The sequence below is a fragment of the Pinus tabuliformis genome, chromosome 6 (genome assembly GCF_031772625.1).
Source record: "Pinus tabuliformis cultivar Carrire ecotype Pingquan chromosome 6, CPIR1, whole genome shotgun sequence".
In the NCBI taxonomy this organism is placed as follows: domain Eukaryota; kingdom Viridiplantae; phylum Streptophyta; class Pinopsida; order Pinales; family Pinaceae; genus Pinus; species Pinus tabuliformis.
Genome location: NC_142292.1, coordinates 1,570,515,022 through 1,570,538,291, shown reverse-complemented (window position 1 = coordinate 1,570,538,291; position 23,270 = coordinate 1,570,515,022).

Sequence of the window (23,270 nt, the reverse complement as noted above, 5' to 3'; positions counted from 1 at the left end):
AACCGCATAGCGAAATGTTTAACACTATAATTTTGGGTAAATATCATACTGGAAAGAGTTGTTGGCTTCCGCACTCACTCATATGATGCCAATTTACATGGTAATTTTTATTTAAAATTTAAAGCATGATATGTTTAGATTTATGGAAAAGTCACATTTAAAAATAATATTAGTATTATTTATAAATTTATTCTTCATAAATGTGTTAATAATTATTTTAGAAAAAAATTTAATAGTTTTTTTTTATTTAAAAATTGATCAAAAAGAATGGAATATTAAATTTTTATTATTTTTTCTTTCTAATTCTTTACAAAGTTAATAAGGTAAATGTGTAATGTGTTTAATGTTAAATTTTTAATTGAATTTTTTTAAATAAAAATCATCTTTTTAAATTTTTACCATAATTAAAATAAAAAAAAATTCGTTACTATTTAATTTTAATTAAATGCATTATAAGTATTCAAAAAATGTGTAAGAATATTTCATTCTTATTTTCAGTGATAAATAAAGTATTTCAGTGTTCATGTGAAATAGTATAACTTTATATCAAACTTGAAACGACAAAAATAATTAAAAGTAAACAATAATATTATTACGCTGAGAAACACAAAAATCGAGTTGACACATGTACTTTTTAGAAGAAAAATAAAATATTTTTTAAATAAAAAATGCCAACTATAATTAAAAATAAAAGTGAATATATCCATCGGGTTAGTTATAATTAAATATATATATATATATATATATATATATATATATATATATATATATAATCTTATTCTCACTATGCTAGCTCGATTTATTATTGACATTACAACTCAAAAGATGTGGTAAAAATATTTCATTGAGTGTTGAAGATATACCATTATTATACTTTACAAAGATATTTCAATATAAGATATAGGTAAATTATTTAAATGTATAAACAAAGTAAATAATTGAAATAAAGAAAAAACTAGCTATTTCTTAATAAGAATAATAAAAGAGACATATGCAATTTGTTCAATTCTTAATATGAAATTAATATGGCATTTAAAAACTATTAATAATAAATAAGAAAATTGAGTTTTAAATCAAATATATCAATAAAAAAAATGGTTAAAACATTTTAATTAATCTTACTATCCTACATGTTGGCTCTTTTGTTGGAATTGTAAGTTTAAGTTGTGCACTCTACATAATAGAAGTGCTCAAGGAGTTTTTCAAGGCATTTAATAGATTTATACATTAAAAAAATCCAATTTAAACAATGAAAAAATGTACACCACCCTCTAAAAGAAATCAGCACATAAGGATTTAATCCCTCTCCATAGTTGATAGATTTCGAGTTAAAATGAATCTATACTAGTGAATATTGAAACTATTTTTATCATAGAGAATACTCTTTTCTTTCCTAACAAATCTATGAACTATATATATATATATATATATATTATTTTAAATACACACAATTATACACTTAAGTTTAAGAATATAACTCTACTCAATTAAAGGAAAATTTAGTTTTACATCTTTCATAGTTTTTCTTTAATTAAAAAGGTAACAAATAATAAAAATAATAATAATTTAATTTGAAAGCCATAGTCAAGTTTGGAACCAAAAGAGACTTGTTTATGGAAAAGCCCTTTATATTTGAATCTTTGTCTTTTTAGGAAAAAACACACGTTCTTAACTATTGGTCATTTTTTTATTCTCTATAAAAGTGTAATATACTTGATATATCTTATTAGATTTATGATTATAATATAATAAACAAATATTATATAACAATAGGCATATGACAATTATTATATAATGTAATCATTAATATGTTTTAATGATTAGCTATAGAACAATTATCACATGATATTTATTTATTACATTATGATAATATATCTAATAATATATGGTAGGTATACTATAGAAATTTTCCTCAATTTTGAGAAGATTGTGTAAAATTCTTGGGATTTTTTGAAATCGATAGGAAGAATGAGTCTTTTTGTAATTTTTTCTCAATTAAAATGTGTTTATTATGATAGACATGCCTCATATTAAGATTCTATCCTCAAATTTGAAGGGTTTCCTAGATTTTTGAAAGTTTATCCACATAAAATGTGTTTAAGGAGGTTGTTCAAAATTGATTTTTGAGAAGGATATTTAAAATAGATTTGGTGTCACCCCTTATTGTTAAATTTGGAGAGGGTTCCTAGATTCCACATCAAATTTGAGGAACTTTACATTATAGTAACCTATTTTGATTTGAGGAGGTTGCTCAAAATTGATTGTATACAACCTCCTTTAGTTTGAGAAGGTTATTGTTAAGAAATTTAGCCACTTAAATTCCATTATATTTAATTGTCAATCTATGGTCATAAACTTTTAAACACCAACATTGTATGTGTGGAACTAGTACATAAATGATTCTCAAGCTATGCAAGAACTTTTACAATCTAATGCTCTAAGGCATGCATTGGCAATAAAATGAAATATCAGACTGAAAATTAAAAGGATACAAAGATTTGTTTGATCCCTGAGCTTATGTTTTCAAGACAAATTTGTGGACGCCAATCATATTCCTTTATTTTGTCATAAAATGATTCTATGATTAATTAAGAAGCATGTTCATTCTTCAACCTTCAATGCCTAACTTTTGTAGGGCGGAATCCACACTTTACACTTGAAAGATAAAATTCAATCAGGAAGAAAGCAAAATGCCCTAGGCTTGCGTGATCACTAGGATTACATCTACAAAAGATTTTTATGATCTCTGATCACAATAATTTTTATTTCATAAGCATAAAATAATTTTACAATTCCTTAAAAAGCACTTTTGTTCATTAACCTTCAGTGCCTAACCTCAATACGGAAACCACACTTTTGTAATAAAGAACATATGAAAGTTCAAGAACTAAAATTACAGAGAATTAAAATATTAATCTACAGATAAATAGAAATAAAAATTATCTAATTAGATAATCTAACTAAGAAAACGTAAAAGGGGTCTGAAGCTATAGGTTGGTGGGGGGTAACCATAACAAATCTCAAGAAATATTTCATTATTACCAAACCATGCACAGACATCCACCTCAGGGTTGGACCTTGGTGGTGCATATATGAGATATGCTGCTACTGTTTTGTTTGCCCTGATGTGTCTTCCTGATGCATAATTCCGCATAGGGGTGATCTTACCTATATTTTCTGGTGCCGGAATTTTTGAATTTATATTCGCTGATGATGGGTTGGCTTTGCCATTATGGTTGATTATACTTATCCCCCGTTTTTTGATAAATGCCTGCAGCCACATTCCTTTTTTCCATACAGGATTGATGGAATTTTCTAAATCCTTCTATTAGTAGGGAAGCTTCTAGTGTCATGGCTACCCAGTCGTAGGCCATCATTTCCTTTTTTCCTCCCGCGCCCATCCTTTTCCGGACAAAGTTGTACTAGTAAATTGACTAAATTTGGCTTTCTTTCCACTTTATAATAAAGCCTTGTGATACCTGTCTTGTCAGTCTATCTCTAGGGATCTATTTTCTAGACTTATTGATATTTGTATCTGTCCTCTCTCATGGACTTTCCATCTGACAACTCCACGGCATCGGCCTTGGTTTAGGCCACCTTAGACACGGAAAAGTCCATGCCAGCCAAACAGCTAAATCCGACTGGGCTGCCACATTGAATGCTGACATCTTTCCTTCTTCATAGTATGAACTGTCTCCAAGGGGTGGCAGTTCTACAATACATCTGCGGTGCAAACAAAGCCGACCGGTTAAAACTTCTCCCCCGCCTGACGCCATCAATTTGGATGGCCCTCTATTATTTGATAGAATCTCAAGCCTGCAAAAGAGAGCCTTAGTGGGTCGATGGCACTTTCCGTCAATGGAGGATTCACATATTAGAACCTGGATTGCCGCCAAATGGGCTCCTCTACTCGGTTATTCCCCAACCATTGTCAGGCTTATGAATAATTGGTATAGTTTCCATTTCCTCCGGGTTCGTGATTTAGAGATCATATTTTCAAAACCCTGGGTCCGAGATAGGAGTTTTTTGGCCCTTTACAGATTGTTTACTGGATTTAATCCACTCAGATGCACTCCACAAAACAATTACATCTGGCTTAAGCTGCCTGGTTTACCAATCGAACTATGGACCAAAGAATCTATGGAGAAAATTGGTAATGCCATTGGACGCTTCATTTATGTTGATCCAAGATGCATTGGAGCAAAGGACAAGCGCGTAGCTAGGATCCTTATAGAGAAGGAATATAGGGGCGGATTTTCGGAGTTTATTGATTTAAATTGGGAAATGTCAAAAATTCAACAACAACTAGATTACTGGGGCGTTCCATTTAGGTGTTCGACGTGTCATAAAACGGGCCATCTCTTCCCTCAATGTCCATGTTTCTGTTGTAAAACATAAGAAAAAGAATCCAACAGAGAAAAAATCAGGTGTTACAGATGAACGTGATTTTATGACTATGGAACAGTCATTCAAATATGATGCATATGAGGCTTCTATTTTTCCTAAAATGCATCTCTTTCCGCCTAAAAGTCTTTCCCCGGAAAGATCTTCCAGCCTCCTGCGTTCTCGATCGCTGTCTATGGGACCAGCCGGGCGGAATATTGGTCTCGCTGAGCGTTGCCCTCGATCTTCATCCAAGCCTAAACATCCCATTCTGTCATACAATGAACCACCTGCACACTAGCTGAAATTTACGTTACCCTCCCCTTCACAGGAGCTGACCCTGGACGTTGCCATCCCCTTACCCCAGTCGATCCACAAGCCGTCCTCGGCTGGTCCTTCATCCCCCCAACTACAATATATATCTTCATCTCCACAATCCACAGCCGCACATATTCAACCTTTCATTAGGATTCCATCTTCTCCCTCTCGGGGCCATGGAGCTTATCCCAAGGGGAAAGCTGTGTGTAAGTCGTACACTCCTTCCAATTCCCCAGGGTCCTCAGACATGAATACTTTTGATTGTGATGTAGACCTTCTGTTAATCGGGCATCATTGAAATTGAAACCTCTCACCATTCATAAATCTTACCACTCCCCTTCCCCTATTATTAGTCCGAATTCGGCCGGGAACATCATGGTCCGTCGTAAAGAGAAGAGGGGAAGTAGACATTTCAGACGGAGAAAGGGTAGAAAGGATATGACAACTCGGGATCTATCCTTGATTGACATTCCTATATCAGAACTTGCATCTAATGATTTCTTAGGAAAGGGGCCTCTTAGAGCACGCTGGCCATCTGACATTCACAATGAATAGCATCCTATCAATGAATATTCAGGGTCTTGGAGTAGACCCTAAGTTTATGGCCCTAAAGGACCTGTTTCTCTCCTCAAATTCCAAAATGCTCTTGATACAAGAAACCATTCATGATAGTATTCAAACTATCTCATATTTTAGAAGGATGTTTCCAACATGGCACATGGTTGCTACCAATGTTGTAGGCTTGTCCAGTGGATTAGCTGTTTTATGGGATCCAAAATGGATAAAGGCAGTTGCTTTTCAATGTTTTTCCGGTATCCTTTTACTGGCCTATATCCGAGATTCTCCAAATCCAATCCACATATTAAACATTTACGCTCCATATAAAGACCGTTACCAATTTTTGGAAAATTTTCTATCATCAGAATTTCTTGATATTGATTCCTTAATTACTGGGGGCGATTTTAATAGCACACTATGTAACGATGAGATATGGGGCAGTGGCAGGAAAAATGACCTGATTGGCCGCATGATCCGAGATGCCATCATTCAAAATAATTTCATCAATATTCTACCGGCTTGTCAGGGGCCCACATGGGACAATGGGTGGTCAAATGACTCTTTCCTAGCTAAAAGGTTAGACAGATTTATCCTACATGGAAAATTGATTTAAAGATTTGGTTTCCCTTCATTGAAAATTATCCCTTTGTTTATATCAGATCATCGCCCCATTTCTATAAAATGGAAATATATTGGGTGCAGATTCGGTTATCCATTTAAATTTAATAGGACGTGGCTCACTGATGAGCGTTTCAATCAGTTTATAATGGAATCTTGGTAGCATCCATCATGTCTGGCTTAGGAACAAACTCAGGCTTTCATAAATCCACTGCCTATTCTCCGAAGTAAAGTTAAAAGATGGCAACGGGAGAAATCAGAATCCAATAGAAGAGACCTGAAAGATATAGATAAGAAATTGGAATACTTATCTATGCATTTCAAACAGCCCTTCATGTCCTCATGTATTTGGAAAAAAATATGGGACCTAGAGAAAAGGAAGCAAAAGATTCTAGCAAAGGAAGAAGCTACTTGGTGTCTTAAGAGTCGTGCCATATGGCTCAGAGAAGGAGATAAAAATACCAAGTTTTTTCACAAATTTGCAAACAAGCAATTGAGAGTGAACACGATTTGGGAAATCAAGGATGAAGCTGGGAATTCATTTATTTCCCAGGAGGCCATATTGCGTGAAGCTGTAAAATATTTCAAAAATGCCTACAGCAGAGACATTGGCATTGGCATTGAAGATATTCTATGGGTTATTGATCTGTATCCTACTATGTTTGATGACAATCAAAATGCTACCCTTTTCTCTGAAGTCATTGAGGATGAATTATTGGTGACGATGAAATCCTTTCAGAAAGACAAATGTCCGAGACCGGACGGTTGGTCTATTGATTTCTTTATCCACTTTTTTGACTTGTTCAAGGATGATATTCTAAATATGGTCAAGGAATCAAGATTAAAGGGTATCATCAGCCATCACATTTCTTCCACTTATATTGGTTTGATTCCAAAGAAGAAACTCTCCACATCTTTTTTTATTATTAGCCTATTTCTTTGTGCAATGTTCTGTATAAGATAATCTCAAAAATCATTGCTATTCGTATGAGGAATGTTTTATCTCTGCACCTCTCCCTAGAACAGTACGGATTTCTCAAGGAAAGAAACACCTTGGACACAGTGGTTCTCACTCAAGAATGCTTACATTCCTTGCATAGTAGGAAACTGGGTGCTGCTATATTAAAAATTGATCTAAAAAAGGCATACGACAATGTGGATTAGGGTTATATCCACTGCCTCCTTACAAGGATTGGTCTTGATAACAGGTGCTCCAGATGGATCATGGCATGTGTGGTGGAGGTAAATTACGTTGTCCTGATTAACGGAATCCCCACTCCATTTTTCAAAGCGGCCAGGGGGCTAAGACAAGGATGCTCCTTGTCTCCGCTTCTCTTCATACTTGTTATGGACTCTCTCAGCCTCCATATCAAGAGGGCGATTCATCTAAAAAACTACCGGCCCCTTCCCATCTATAGAGGAATCTACATCTCCCATAATTTTTTTGTCGATGATATTCTTTTAACAGCAATACTGTGCAGAGCCACCTGGATTTGTCTTCATGAAATCTTGGGAAGTTTTCAAAAAGCTACTGGCATGAATGTAAATGAAGGGAAATCATCTTTTCATGTTGATGATGTTAATGGGGACCTGATTACTTTCCTAACACAGCTTTACAACATCAAAGCAATTCCTCTTCGGAATGGGCTCAAATACTTGGGATTCAATTTGAAAACTATTGGATATCAAGTGGTTGATTTCTCTTGGATATCAAATCGATTTTACCAGACAATTGTTGCATGGGAGTATAAATGTTTATCCATAGGTGGCCACATGATCCTGACTCAGGTTGTTCTCGTGCAAACAATGGTATATTGGGCACACCTTTTCTATATCCCTACAGCTATCATTAACAGTCTGAACAGGATGACTGCCAAATTTATATGGGGAGGCAACAAAGAACAAAATAAATACCACCTATCCAAACTTTCTGTGCTGACTCAACCTAAAAAAATGGGAGGATGGGGTATTTTGGACTTAACCATTTTTAGGAAGGCTCTTCTATGTAAATCTATGTGGAAAGCAAGTATGGGTAAGTCTTTTTGGAGCATGGCCATTCACACTAAATATATGGACAATAAGGATTTGTCTTATTGGATTAGGGAAAACCACATGAGGTCCTCTGTTGGCTCTACAATTTGGAGAGGCTTCAAGAAACTGGAACCCTTTTTCAGGCATAATCTGATCTGGAAATTTCAGAGCGGATCAAAGATTATGATAGGATGGGATGATTTTGCTAGAGAGGCTGGAAAAATTCATATATCCACTCAGTTAATGAGATCGCTCCACAACAGGGGTATTTTTTTCTGGGCCAGTGCCATATGAGAATGGGAAGGAGCTATTCCAATTTGGAAATCAGCGATAGAATTGCAACTTTGCGATGATATGGCAATGCAATGGAATTCTATTATATCCTCGCTGTGGGCACACGAGATATATCGCTCTGTGAATAAAGACTTCCTCATATGGAAGGGAATTGGTGGCTCCTCAACTGTCTATGTCAAGCATATATATCTACAGTTTCTAATCTCAAAAGCAGGAAATTCAGGAGATATCTTTCCTACAACCTTTTGGAAATCGGGATGCCCCACAAAGATCATAATATTTGCCTAGTTGGTGTTTCATAATAGGAATCTCACATGGGATAACTTGCAAAATCGAAATTGGTGTGGGCCTGCCATTTGCCTTCTTTGTAGAACTAACTTTGAAAACAACACACATCTATTTCTCTCTTGTCCTCAAGCACAAACTATTTGGCAATATCTTGCTACTCACTTTGGTTACATCCATAGCTCCTTCCCTTCCATTCCAGAAGCTTTTAAAGGATGGAGTATTATGAACAAAGAATGGCGGGCCATTCCATTATTGACTATTTGGTCCATTTGGAAATGGAGAAATGGTATGATCTTTAGTACAAAAAGGGAATCACACTCTTCTGTTATTGAATCTATCCTATCTCTATACAACGCTCTTGATTTGTCGGGTCAAAACAAGATCAAAAATGGAAGAAGTTTATCGACATGGGTGCCCTCGACTACTCCGCGTGCCTTTTTTTACGAAGCTGCACAACATGGGTTGTGCACTTGTGGAGTATACATCATTCCAGCAGATGATCAAGCCTTTGAAATCCATTGGAATGGCGGACCAGGGTCCAACAACAGAGCTAAGGCGGTGGCTTTAGTTGGTCTTCTTTCCTTTTGTATCTTTCTTAACATACCGAATCTACATATCTTTGGAGACTCGAAAGTCATCACTAATCATGTCTTGTCAAAACACAACATAAAAAACATACATCTTGCTAGATGGCTGGACAGGATTGAAGCATTATGGAATAGCAGGAGGGACTACACTATTTCACATATTGAAAGGGATAAAAACAAAAAAGCAGATGCTTTATCCAAAATGGGCCTATATTCTCCCCATGGTGTTTGGAGGATGCAGATCATGATGGACAACATCATCTACCACATCCAGGACTTTAGTCTTCCGGGTACATAATTTTCTTTCTAATGAAGAATATCTGGTATGTATCTACTTTCCCCTTCTTTTTTTTTGCCTATTTCATTGCGAAGGTTTGCTCACATATATTTTGTTGCCAAAGGAATCCATTTTCTCAATATCTATTGCTCATATAAATCTATCTCCATATATCTATTTTGTAGCTGAACAGGATATCTATCCTATGTTTTTTATCCACATTATGTGGCTTTGAACATCATATCTACCTCTGCTACTAGCTTCATTCTAAGATACATGTATATGTCTGTACAATCCTCCTTCATGAATATAATACATATATATAGCTTTTTTTCATGCTGAAAAAAAAAAGTAAATAAATAAAACAAAATAAAATAAAATATATATAAAAAATAATAATAATAATAATAATAAATAAAATAAAATAAAAAAATAAAAATAAAAATAAAATTAAATTAAATTAAAAATAAAATAAAATTAAAAAAAAAAAATTAAAATTAAAAATTTAAAAATATAAAAAAATTAAAAAAAAAAAAAAAATTAAAAAAAGTTAAATAAATAAATCTAACTAAGAAATAAATGAGTTTAGAAAGAAAAAGTAGGGAGCCTTACCTATTGACTTTCCTACAAAAGAAAACTATAGTTGATCTAGAATTGCAGAATTATATCACTACCTGGGACTTGGCAAGTTTTAAATGGGCCTTTCAAAACAGTAATTTAATACAACTGAACAAGTTATCCAAAAAGGACATGACACACATAAGCATGCAATGTCAAATAATTAGACAACGAGATTGTTGACGAAGTTCACCCTTCTTGGGCTATGTCTTCGAGGCCTGCTCTAAAAGGCTAGGACACTCATATTTCAGTGAATAAGAAGAGGTACATCAAAATTATTAATACAATTGTCACTATTTCCCTAGTATGCAAATGTTCTCCTTCATAGAACTCTTGCAATTTCACTTGACATTCTACAAACGACTTGTAATTTACAGCAAAAGCATAGAGTCTCTAACAATGACTCTGACCTCTACTGAAATTGAGAATTCGAGTTTCATCAATACATTTATTATTTACCTCGTCTCCCCTTGTCTAAGTGAGACACAATTCAGGTACAGAATTTTTCAGACTTCGCTACTATTGTTGGTGAATAAGTACTACCATTGAATCCGGAATGTGTCAAAACCCCCGTTTCAGCTCTTCAAGTTTCCAAACTAGCTTTCAAATGCTTCTGGAAAGTCAAAAACTAACTTGAAAACTGCTTGCCTCTGAAATGGCTTCGAATTTCTTCTTTACATAAAATTTCACCCATCTGTACTGTGCACACATGCAGCTCTGGTGACTGTCAGAAAGGAGGCCTCTGTCTGAGATTTCCAATTCCTATCTCCATTCACAAAAAGGCCCAAGGATGACCAAGATATGCTCAAATGAAAATTACTGGCACCAGTATGGCTCTATTCTGGAGCTCACTGTTCAACTCCCCCTCTGTAGTGGTGCAATGGTAATCCTTTTATAATGCCTCGGCCAGGTTCCAGGTTCGAACCTACTAGGATATACATGGAAATTTGTTTTAATTAGGTGGAAAAACCTATACTCGGTGCAATAAAAAAATTACAATTAGCGCTATAGTTATAACAACTATTAATTTTGGCGCATTTTGTTTTAGTATGGTCTAACCATATAATTCGTATGGTTTACAAAGGTTGGACTGAATACAATATCCTCCGTTCATTCGTGTAATGTCTTATCCTAAGGTTTATTCATGGTACATATAGATTGGATCGATGGCTTTTGTTACAATGATAATCCAAAGTTTTATCATATAACTCGATGAAAGACAATATCATAACTCAGCTCCCGTCGGTGTGGCAGTCAAGTGTTATGGCAACCCGTAGCCATGTGAACTACTTCCAGCGATATCCCCATGCCACATAGTCATACAATGTTTTCGATGTGAATTGGACCTACTCCTTACCAATTCCCAATGATTCTATGGTATATCCCATGGAAATTCTAACTCAGTACTCCACGTTCACAACCTCTGAAGGTCATGGCAATAACCCAACGGTGTTTTTTTAACTATTCTTGCATCTCGGTGTCATATGTCACATCTCTGCCCCAGACAACACTTATTGTAACTGCATACTTGACGGTCTATAGAACCACAGACCCAAGGCGTCTATCCCTAGCAGTCTCGACCTGCTCCGACGTGTCGACCGGAGCACATATTGTGCGTTGTCATCCCTACCGTGTTATATCACCAGACCACATGGCTGCCACCTCCGCGTTGTATAAAAGCCATAGTTTTTGTTTTAATATATATTTGCCATCGAACATTAACATATATGTTTGCAATATGGTTTAACACCATATCTTTTGTGCTTTGTTGGCAAATTGACTCACATCCTCCGACGGTCATGGCCATTAACTTCGCCACCGTGTGACTGGACCTTCATGCCATGTGGCAGGACTGGGATCCATCATGCATGAACCTGTTTATACTTTGTTATAATTCTACACCATAGTTTATAAATTTTTTCCATAGGTTTTGATTTACTCTGCCATATTTCGTATTGACCATAGGTTCATTACATATTCTGCCACCATGGTTTGATATTGTAGGTTTTAACCCTGTACATAAATTACCTACATACGAATTCTAAAACACAAAAAATAAACAATGCGAGAGCATAACACATAAAACACATATACACAGATATTTTCCCCTGGATCCCAAAACCGGGACTACCAGCTTGATTTTTCATTATATTCCTTTCAATATTACAATACATATTTATACATGTCGAAGCATCCAATACCATGGACCGAAAACCATAGCATCCAAAACCATGGACTGAAAACCATAGGTAGGTTCGCCCAACCTAATATAGGGTCCAAAAAAAATTTCCCGAGGTGAACAATATAATAAACCTGATTTAAATAATTCAGTTTCTTTTAAATGACAATTAAAATGAAAAGTAATTAATGAAAAACAAATCATTCCATCACCACATAAAACCTTACCATAAAATAATGTATCAATAAAGGACCTCCTAGATAAACCAGAATAATTTATATATTCCTTTAATATTTCCTCGAATATATGCGTTCTTACTAAAGTCGAATCAAGAAACATACATGGATTATTTTATAAAGTGGCTCAGAATATTAATCTTAAAATCCAAAAATACTTTACCTTTATTTAATCAGAATTGGTTTTCCCATTTATATTATTTAATGGAAAACCACGTTTAATACATCTTTATGAGAAAACATAAAGTAATGCTAAACCAATTGATTGGAATGTAAAATGATCATCGAAAAGAGTAGTTTGAAACTAATATATTAGACACAACATATTCTTTATCGATTAATATATAAGAAACTATCCGATATAAAATTAAAATTAACTTCAAATGAGGAATAAATAAATTATTTGATACAAGAAATATTTTCTCTTGTTTTTGTCCATATTGTCATCAAGAAAATCTTGTTTATTTACACACCCAATGATCTTACCATTTTCACGAAAGTGACAACCTTCTTGGAGCATGTACTGATATGATTAAAAGTTATATTTATTTTAGTAAAATAATATTTTTTATTGCACATTTAATCTATCAAAATCTTTTCATTTTGAAGTTTTGGAATCAACGAGGTTGGGTTCTGATTCATGAATCAATTTTGATCAAAATCACTATAACATCTAGCATAATAAAGTAGTCTCTCTCGATCAAAAGAGTTAACAGAGGATTTGAACTAACAATTTCAAAAGGAACATTGCCAATTAATATATATCCAAAGACTGGATGAAATTTAAATATAAGAAAAATAATTTTATACGGAGATGTGGGTAGATGTTTTAATCATCAAAAATTTTCTTCCAACAACTGAATATAGAAAGTCCTTCTTGCTTGTATTCAGGACAAGCTCATGTTTTGGGATTATAACAGTCAACGAGTCTAATTGGAAACTTATTGGAAAATCAAAATGTAATGACTTTTCTTAGAATTAAGGCCAATTTTATAGATGAAATGTAATATGGTCATACTGACAAAGCAATTAATGTAAAACAACAACTTCCAACTCAGAAATTCTAACAATATTCCCTGGATTGATAGTTGCTAAAACAATATTGTAGCTAAACAATGATACAGTTGATATGTAAACTCATCCAGAGTACATATTTTCCTACCAAGATTGTCCCCTAGACAGAAACCTTTATATTTGAAATTAAATTGAGTAGCGTTAATTCAGTACTACACTGGAATTACTTGGATGGACCCTGAGAATAGTTTCTATCTGTTCAACTACATCGGCCTCACCAAAGTGATCTTCTAGGATATAGTAACCTGGAATAGGATCTGTCATCCAAGGCCTCTTTTTATAACCTTTATCAGACTTGTCAATGGATTTTTTTGGCTATAGCCTAATTAATCCTCTAGTTTCTATTGTTAAGGCTATCGTGTTGTATCCTTGCTTGCAAGGGAACATCAAGTAAAAGGGAAAAAAAACCAAAAAAAATAGTTTTCTATTTCCGACATAAACTTCGATTTTAAAATTGGGGAGAACATTGTTGGAAGGGATTTTAGTGGCATTATGAAGGGATCCTACATAGCTCGAATGACTAGATTTGATCCCAAATCATATCCATGCCCCCCAAATTGAGAAAGGGCACCAACAGCCATATCCTTTAGATGGAAAACGGATATCACGATGAGGACATCCACAATCAAGAATATAAACTTGAGAATTGATAAGAAATCTATCTTCAAACGCCAAGGTTGATGTTTAGAGACCAAGCGAAAGGCCATTTAAATAGGCCCATTTGGAAAAAGCAATGAACTTGTTCAATTAATTTTCGGAGCATTAAACTTATTTATAGTATTTCTTTCATGTGGTTAGGTACAACACACACCCGTGGTGGCTTCCTTTATGCACCCACTCTCCTAAACTTGGATGGAACTGGAATTTACTTCCAACTTTCACATGATGAGCCTGGGGAGCATATTTTCGGCCATTCAAAAGCTAAGGGTTTCGTGTCATGTCAGGGATGCTTGATCTCAAGCTACCTCCTCAAGAAAACCCCAACAGAGGGATGATTGAGAAAAATTACAAGTGATATCGATCTTGGGATAAAGAGGGATTGAACTAGGGTCGCCATCAATTTTGTTGCAATTGGGGACAATGCTAAAGCTAGTTGGTGAGAGGTGGAGTTCATGTTAGGTCCCTATAATACTAGTGATTCCCTCATTACTATTGTCATTGTAGCCCTTATTGTTATTGTTGTGCCCTATTGTCCCCATATTACTATTATTATGCTCCATAGAAGCCCACTATTGTTATTGTTGTGCCCTTATATTATTATTGTTATGTCGTCTTTGATTATATTGTGACCCCTTAGACTCCTATATATAAAAATGAGGTTTTGGTCATTTGTATCGTCCAAGAATTGTTCATTATGTAATGTAAAGGAGGTTGCCCCCTCGAAGACGCTAATTTCTAAGGCGTTAATCTTTCTTTTCTATCTTTTTGTGAGCTGGTTTCATAACATTTGGTATCAGGGCTTTGGATTCTAGGGTTTTGCTGCTCCAAACAGGTCATCGTGGAATTGTCACTATAAATTTTTTTGCGATGTTTCAGAAGCTAAAAAACCCATTTGAGCTGAAACCATTCTGAACTTCGGGTCCAAATTTCAGATATTTTCTCACTATATTTTCGGGGATATGATCTCAGGAAGTTAGGGTGTTTGCATACTCCCAAATTACATTCCAAACAAGTGACCTTTGGAAAATCATCATAACTTTCTCTCTGTGCATTAGGTTGAAATTTCGTAAGAAGTTATAGAAAGAGGATGGACTATAGTTTTCTATGTATGTGTGTTAGATCTGAAGTTCAAAACAATTACACGTGGCATGTCATACAGTTCTCTCTACTGAAAATTTATATAATCAGGTAATCTTAGGAGATTTGGCATAACGATTTCTTGGAAAATCCAACTTTTATCAGACTAGTGGAATTGGAAAGAGGATTCAAAGGGATACCGCAAGAAGAAATTTCATACCTTGGAGATTTGAAATTATAGAGATAGAACAGATTCAATATAAAGTTTCTACAAAGTGAAAAAAGGTGTAGTGTAGTCTTTTTAAAATTTTGCATAAATTTGGGTTGAAAAATTAGTTTGAAGTTCAAAGGGCATAGTGAAGCATAATTATCATTAATTGATGCCCTGAAGAATGAAAATGGAAACACCTAGTAGCAACCTAAAATCTCTAACATGACTCATCAAGAAGAGGAAGAAATGCAAGATGATATATAGAAATTATGAGACCAAGTGCAACAAATTTCACTCCAACAAAAGGTAACGGAAGCTAAGATTGATGGTTTAAATAAAGGCATGGAAGCTAAGATGAATGGCATGGAAGCTAGTATGAATGGCGTGCAAGTTAAGATGGATGGCATGGAAGCTAAGATGAATGGCATGGATGCTAAGATGGATGCTATAAAAGAAAAACTTAAAGGCAACATGGAAGATTTGAAGATAGATTTGACTAAGTTGCTACAAGAAATGCTTACTAAGGGTGAAAGGGTAGTAAAGGAAACTCATGATGAGAAAAAAATAAATGTTAATCATGATCTCATGAGTCTAACATTGGATTGAAGACCCACCATGTTCCAAAGATTGATATGAGGAAGTTTGATGGCAAGGATCCCGCAACATGGATACTACAGATGGAGAAATTTTTTGATCTCCATAATATGCAAAACACACAAAAGGTACACATTGGAACTTTATATTTGGAACCAAATCAGTTTATGTGATATCAATGGCTTTGCTCTAGTAATCAAATTGTCACTTGGGAAATTTTTACGGAAGAAATTATAGCACATTATGAGGATACAAAAAGAAACACTTTTTTTAGCCAATTGATAAACCTCAAATAAAAGGGTTCAATGATGGAGCACATTGAGGACTTCCAAAAATTGAATATAAGGGTAAAATATATTCCATAGGAGCATAGGATTGATGTGTTCATAGGGACTTTAAAGGATAACATCCAACATGAGGTTCACCTTTGGGAACTTGACTCATTGGAGAAGACATTTAGGTTGGCAAAAAAAATGGAAAGAAAAATTATGGCAACAAGGAAGCCTACCACTCACAACTATAAGAACAAAATTTTTGTTTTCCCTAGCCTTCCACAACCTACAAGGTTTACACCCCAATAATTGGAAGAAAAAAGAGAAAAGGGATTTGTTATAGTTGTGATAAAAAAAACACTAAAGGTCATAAGTGTGCTAAGAATAAATTATTTTACATAGATTGTGAAGAGGAGGAAGAAAAGGAACAAGAAACATCAAAAGAAGAGGATATACACCATGAACAAACCCTAGAGAAAGAAGAAATGAATCCGACCATATCTTGTAATGCATTGGCAGGAATTACCACTCCTCAAACTATCAAGATAGAAGGACATATCAAGAACAAAAAGGTAATAATGTTGATTGATTCAGGAAGTACCCATAATTTTATTCATTGTAATATAGCCAGGGAATTGAATTGCTTCCTATATCCAGCACCAGAGTGTCAAGTGATGGTTGTAAGTGGAGGAACCATAAATTGCTCTGGAAAGTGCCATAATATGAAGCTATCCATGGGATAATATGTATTGAATAGTCCAATGCTTTCCATTTCAATGGGTGGTGCTGATGTTGTACTAGGAGTCCAATGGCTACAATCCTTGGGTACAATAGATTTTAATTTTCAAGAACTTTTCATGAAATTTTCTTCAGAAGGAAAGGAAGTTGAATTAAGAGGTATCGCAGGGAAACCAGGAAAGATAATCATCTCTAATGGAATTACAAAGCTTCTAAAGAAAGAACAACGAGGCATAATTGCACAATTATGTTCACTAGAGGTTCCTACATCGAAATCATCTATTTCTCCAGATCTCCAAAAAGTCTTGGACAATCATTCCATGGTATTTGAGACTCCCAAAGGTCTCCCACCTATTCTTGATCATGATCATGCTATTCATTTGGTTCCAGGAAGTGTTCCTCCAAACATCAAGCCTTACAGATATCCCTATGCCCAAAAGAGTGAAATTGAACGTATGGTTGTAGAAATGCTAGAGGTTGGTATAATTCAACCTAGCCAAAGTTCTTTCTCTACTCCAGTAGTATTGGTGCACAAGAAGGATGGATCATGGCGCATGTGTCAGGATTATAGGGAGCTCAATAAGCTCACTATTAAAGATAAATTTCCCATTCCTATCACTGATGAACTATAGGATGAATTGCATGGATCAATTTATTTCACCAAGTTGGATCTTCATTCAGGATATCATAAAATCAGAATGAAGATTGAAGACATTCCGAAAACAACATTTAGAACTCATGAGGGTCATTATGAATTTTTGGTCATGCCTTTTGGCCTTACCAATGCACCTTCTACATTTCAAGGTTTGTTGAATTCCATTTTCAAACCCTTCCTTAGAAAATTTTGTTGGTATTTTTTGATGATATACTAATCTATAGCAAGTCTTGGAAGGATCATGTTCAACATGTTGATAGGGTGCTCAAACTATTGGAGGAGAAACAATTATATGCAAAAAGCTCCAAATTTTTCTTTGGAGTACAAGAGGTGGAATATTCGGGCCATATTGTATCTCATAAAGGTGTTAAGGTAGACCCTAGAAAAATTAAAGCCATTAAGGAATGGAAAACCCCCACATCCATAAAGCATCTGCAAGGATTTCTCAGGGTTGACAAGGTATTATTGCAAGTTTGTTAATAATTATGGGAGAATAGCAGCGCCTCTAACAACATTCTTGAAGAAAGATGCATTTGATGGACTCCAGAAGCAACGAAGGCCTTTGAACATCTTAAAGAGGTAATGTGCCAAGCACCGGTCTTAGCTATGCCAGACTTCACAAAAACATTTATTGTGGAATGTGATGCCTCAAAAAATGGAATTAATGTTGTTTTAATGCAAGAAGAAAGACACATTTCTTTCGAAAGTCGTCCAATCAAAGGAAAGTATTTACATAAAGCTATTTATGAGAAGGAAATGTTGGCAATACTACATGCACTTAAGAAATGGTGACCCTACCTAATGGGAAGAGATTGCAAGGTAAAAAAGGATCATGATAGTCTTAAATAATTTTTAGAACAAAGATTATCTTCAGAAGAGCAGCAAAAATGGGTCACAAAGATGTTGGGTTATGACTTTGAAATCACATACAAAAAATGGAAGCAAAATGTTGTGGCAGATGCAGTCTCAAGAAAGGATGAGGATGTGGATGCATTGCTTTGTGCCATTTCTATTATCCAACCAGATTGGATAAATGAAGCAAGGGATGAATGGAAGAATGACAAAGAAGTGTGGGAAGTCATTCAAAAGTTACAACAAGATCCCAGTACATTTGATACATTTAGCTGGAAAAATGATTCGTTATGGTACAAAGATCGCTTATACCTATGTCAAAATTCCCAACTCAAACAAAAGATTCTTATGGAATTGCACACCTCTCCCTTAGGAGGGCACTCGAGATTTTAAAAACTTACCACAAGGTTAAGAAATAATTTTTTTTGGATGGCCTTAAATCTGATATTGAAAAGTTTGTGGCACAATGTTTGGTTTGCCAACAAAATAAAGTTGAAACAATTAAGACCTCGGGTCTATTACAACCTTTATCCATTCCAAGTCAATGTTGGGAGGAGGTTTCAATGGATTTTATCATAGTTTTACCCAAGTCCGAAGGAAAGAGTGTCATCATGGTGGTAGTTGACAGACTTACCAAGTATGCGCACTTTTGCGCATTATCTCATCCATTTAAAGCCAGTACAATTCTACTGCATTTATGGAAACAATTCAAAAGCTACATGGAAACCCAAAGATTATTCTAAGTGACAGAGATCCCATTTTCACTAGAAATTTTTGGACATAATTATTTCATTGTCTTGGTACTCCATTAGCTCACAGCTCATCTTATCATCCTTAATCTGATGGGCAAACTGAGATAGTAAACAAATGTTTGGAAGGATATCTTCGTTTCTTTGTATCTGATAAACAGACACAATGGGTCAAATGGTTTCCTTTGGCTAAATGGTGGCATACACTTCCTTCCATACTGCAGCAAAAATGACCCCATTTATGGCTATTTATGGATATCACATACCATCCATCACATCATATTTAAGAGAAAATTCTAAGGTTCAAGCAGTGGAAGATCACATCGAGCATCAACAACAAGTTCTCCAACTCTTAAATGATAACCTAAATTTGGCACAAAATAGAATGAAACAATACACAGATCAACATCACAGTGAAAGAAGTTTTAATATAGGTGACTGGGTATTTCTATGGCTACAACCATATAAACAAATGTCCCTCAAGCAAGCTAAGAAGGATAATAAATTATCACCAAAGTATTATGGTCCGTACAAGGTGTTGCAAAAGATTGGTACTATGGCATACAAATTGGAGCTTCCTGCACCTTCTCGAGTGCACTTAGTTTTCCATCTTTCATGCTTAAAGAAGGTTATTGGTGACAAGATCCTAGTTCAAACATTATTGCCAGAACCTGACAAGGAAGGAAAAATCATATTAGAACCTGAAGCAGTCATAGAAACAAGAACTCGACATCTCTGAAATCGATCAATTTCGGAGTATCTTGTCAAGTGGAAGAACTTACCCGCTGAAGATTCCACGTGGGAGGATGAGAATTTTATACAGAAGCATCCAGAACTACTCAAGCGTTGAGGACAACACTTTTTTGAAGGGGAGGGGCATGTTAGGTCCCTATAATACTAGTGATTCCCCCATCACTATTGTCATTGTAGCCTTTATTGTTATTGTTGTGCCCTATTGTCCCCATATTGTTATTATTGTGCCCCATAGAAGCCCACTGTTGTTATTGTTGTGCCCTTATATTATTATTGTTATGTCAGCTTTGATTATATTGTGACCCCTTAGACTCCTATATATAGAAAGGAGGTTTTGGTAATTTGTATCATCTAGGAATTGTTCATTTATGTAATGTAAAGGAGGTTGTCCCCTCGAAGAGGCTGATTTCTATGGCGTTGATCTTTCTTGACTATATTTTTGTGAGTTGGTTTCATAATAGTTCATCAATCCCACTACTAAAATGAAACAAGGAGCCATCGTCCTTATTCAATAACCTGTAGCAGAAATTTGGCGTGCAATTTTTCAGTTCAAAATCCCAGGTGTGAAGGTATTTGAAATCCTTATTGTGGAAGTAGAATTGAATGCACTTAAGTTCACATCTTAATTGGCCTGTGAGAGTCACAATTATCTGACATGCCAAAAATCAGGAGGCTTGTGGAATTGCCAGAAGATTGAAAGCATTAACAGAACATGAAACAAAGATGAATGGGCCTCGTTGGCCACGTCAACTAGCTTGGGAAACCAGAAATCGAGATAAGTTCGACGCTCTGTTTCTATGTGAGTATCATTGGGTATTCTATTTTATAATTTATGATATTATTGTATTTTTTTTAACTTGCTACATTTTTCCGTTCTTTGTTTCTATGTTTCCTACTCGACGCAAGGAGATTCTCCTTATGCTAGCATCGGCAAGCAGTTATGATGATTTTTTGTAACGGGGATTATATGAGGGCTTCTAAGTGTGGTCTCTGCCTGTAGATGTTCTTATATGGTAAAGAGAAACACACTGCCAAGGGAGATGTATGAAAAATATATAGAGTTTGAGTAAATAATGTTGTTATTTTTTCTAAATAAAATAAAAAATAAAAACTTCTTTCCATATATACTTATGGTATTAAATTAAACTTCTTTCCTATACTTATGGTATTAAATTTATAATTTTAATGGCTCATTATGTTTTTATAACTACTTACATTTGTTTTTTTGGTTGAGTGTAAACTACATAGACAATGAGTCATAGAGTTGTTAAAGTTTTTAAACAAATAATGAGTCATAGAATTGTTAAAGTTTTTAAACAATTAAACCCTTGGTTACATTTTAATATTTTATGGATGTTTGTTTTTCCCAACTTGGGAGAAGATGTTGGAAAGCTTATCTTATATACCATTTAAGGAATTTGTTTTAAAAAAATATTATTTTTTTAAACTGTTATGATTAATGTCTTATGTTAAAATTTAAGTTTTCTTAAATGTTTATTATTATTATTATTATTATTTTATGTTAATTTTAAATTTCGATAAATATCTTATACTTAAATTTTTTTAAATCTATTTAAATTAAATAATATTTTAATAAAATGATTTTAATTAATAATCACTTTTAAATATTAAATGATATAAAATGGGCACAATCAACACCAGGAATTGGGTCTGCCATTTCCCTAATATGCCCTTCCTGTTGTTGGTGATTATGGGATTCATTCAATTGGTTCAACTGAGATTTGGTCAATTAGTTCTCCACCTAGATTTGCAACTTGGTCCCAACCTGGTGGTGGATATGCAGCTAGGTAGGGATTTACGCATTGTCTATCTGGTTTACTAATTGAAATGATGCCCAACCCAAAAGTGTCTGGTTTCCCTCGTAAAACACTTCATGATGCACTTAGCATCTGGTTTCCTCATAAAGCGCTCCATGATGCACTTAGTCAAATGCTCCATATAATGCTTGAGTCTTAGCCTCCAAACTAGGTAGCTCCATATAAGGTTTCCTGACTCACACCTTCTCAAGCTAACAGATTAATTTGTTTCTTTCTGAATGACAGTGGGAATGTGGAGGGCATGGAGATATGAGGTGTTTCTGAGCAACAAATTAATATGTTTCTTCTGAATGGTAGTGGGAATGTGGAGAGCATGGAGACATAAGGTGTTTCTGAGCTTCAAAGGCTCAAATGTCAGGAAAGGCTTCGTAGATCATCTCTACAAATCCCTCACAACTACCAAAGAAATCTGTGTTCCATGATGCCCATCAACTAAGAAAATGGGAGGATATGAATATGACCATAAACCACACCTTTGAATGGAATATTTGCTCCCCATAATACGGATCCTCAGTATAGTGCCTCAACTAAGTGTCCTAGGTGCATGAGAGGGACATCTTGTTGTTTTACGAAGTGGATACTGTTTTATCTGGAAGCCCATTTTCTAAGGCATTCCAACACCACAAGATATTGAAGTATGGAAAGGTGATCTATGTCTAATCCGTAGGGCTGGACATTGGCTGGACAATGGAAAATAAAGGGCTTAGCAGGAAAACAACAATCCCAAGAAAATAACTCACTCCTATCCATGAACATTCTAAAAAATCCGACAATCTAATTAAGTAACTCCATTAACACACATATATAATGTTCAAATTCATTCATAAAAATATAAAATCTAATCAATCAAAGCTCAATGGTTTTAGCTGGTAGTTTCACAAAAGGTGTAAGACTGACACGTATGTAAGATTGATATGTAATAGTATTAGCAGTTGGCATTGCGTCTGAGGTTATTAAATGACAAAAACTGATCACGAGGTCAATAATTGGCTCATTAAAAATATGTAAAGACAATAAACAATTCATTAGCATAATACATAATACTTAATACCTAAGTTAAAAAAAAAATTATTCCCATTCATAAGATTTATATAATATGTCACTAACCCATTGTGTTGTACAATATCCTATACCACTATAAATAAATATGACTTCAAAGTTAATTTAGATACTCGTGATATTCTCTTCCTACTGCTCTATTGAAAGTATTTTATTATTTTGGTCTTAAGCACTCAAAACTTCAAAGTCATCGATTTTTCTTTCTATGGGTTAACCTCATCTATTCATATTATGATGGGATTTTACAACGTCGTTCGGCTATTACGAGGCTATTCTTAGGATTCATTATAGTTGAAACTTCTTCTAAGTGCCTCTTTTCCAATGCATGTTATTATCATTCCAATACATGTT